General features: G+C 30.8%; 1 protein-coding gene across 2 annotated transcripts in view; it reads right to left on the bottom strand.

The window, feature by feature from the left end:
- The window catches only part of LOC117167570 (kazrin), a 182,226-nt gene that overhangs the window by 13,605 nt on the left and 167,394 nt on the right, over window positions 1–1,227 (bottom strand). The gene's annotated exons all lie outside the window — the stretch shown is intronic.

Here is a 1,227-nt window from a genome sequence, read left to right as displayed (position 1 = left end):
TCAAGTATTTTCAAACCATTTTAAGGACAAAAATTCGATCAAGTTTATGCTCGTCAAATTTAAATTGAAAATTAAATTTTCATTCCATCCTTCCATTCATTTTGTCATATAAATGGAATTAGTTTACCTTAAATGCAATTATTGTATTCATATTAAATTCAGTTGAAAGTATGTAGGATGATTACAAAGTGACGTATCTTTGAAAAGAAAAAGTAAATAACGTAAAAAGATTCAAAAAATGACACTAATCGTTTTTTTTATGAAAAATACAGCATCAATCCATCGTAAGAAATAAAATGAAATAATGCTTAATATTTTTCTGTAAACAATAGATGAGGCAGTGCAGGATATCATTGGATTTGATTACATTTTTACGGACTTCACTTTTAAAAAAAAAACAAACTAAAAAAATGCAGCAGCATATAGAATTTTTAAAACTTCGTCATTTCTTTATCACAATAATGCATGTTGACTTCAGTTTAATTAATTTGCCTCTAATTAATTCTAAACGTGGTGAATCCAAGCGATACCAAAATATTAAATTCTACTACTTGTTCTATATCTTGAGTTTGAGGCTGTACACTTTTTTTGTTGCACTTATATTTTTTATCATTTTAGTGGAAGTAAGTTAGTTTAATAAACATACTGTACCGAGTAAATTACACTTATAACTTTTTTACTTTTGCCAAGCGTGAATTTGCAAAAAGGCTTCGCTGCTTCGGTACACACCATATTTGATGTAACAAGAGTATAGCGGGCAATAAAGCTCACTTTATCGGCCTATGCCGGTAAAGTACCCCGACATTAACAACCACCTACTTTGCTGACTCAAACGTCGCCCACTTAGCGAGGAAAACATACTCTCGTTACATAAAATACCTGTAGCGGCTAAGACACTCTTATGAAAAGAGAAAAATTAACATGAGATGAAAGGAAGTAAGTTCAATAAATATTAATAAATGTTTTGAACGCTAATGAAAAAAATGAATCATTTGGATTTGAAGTAATGATCTTATAAAATGTCAGACGAATTTTCATGGAAAGGTTTCAAAATGGAATTTTCTGCTTTGAATATCATCTAGGTAATAAGTAGGGTAGGTTGCTCATTACCAGTGATTTAAATAGGTGTATAAATTTCCTTCGTTATTGAGCACATGCTGATCAGTTAGAGCCTAATTTCAAGATAGATTACAATGGATGATCGCAGCTGGTGCTCGGGAGGAGATA

This window comes from Belonocnema kinseyi, chromosome 2, assembly GCF_010883055.1.
Source record: "Belonocnema kinseyi isolate 2016_QV_RU_SX_M_011 chromosome 2, B_treatae_v1, whole genome shotgun sequence".
In the NCBI taxonomy this organism is placed as follows: Eukaryota; Metazoa; Arthropoda; class Insecta; order Hymenoptera; family Cynipidae; genus Belonocnema; species Belonocnema kinseyi.
The sequence above is the reverse complement of the archived record's forward strand: the minus strand, read 5'-3'. Positions and strand labels throughout refer to the sequence as shown.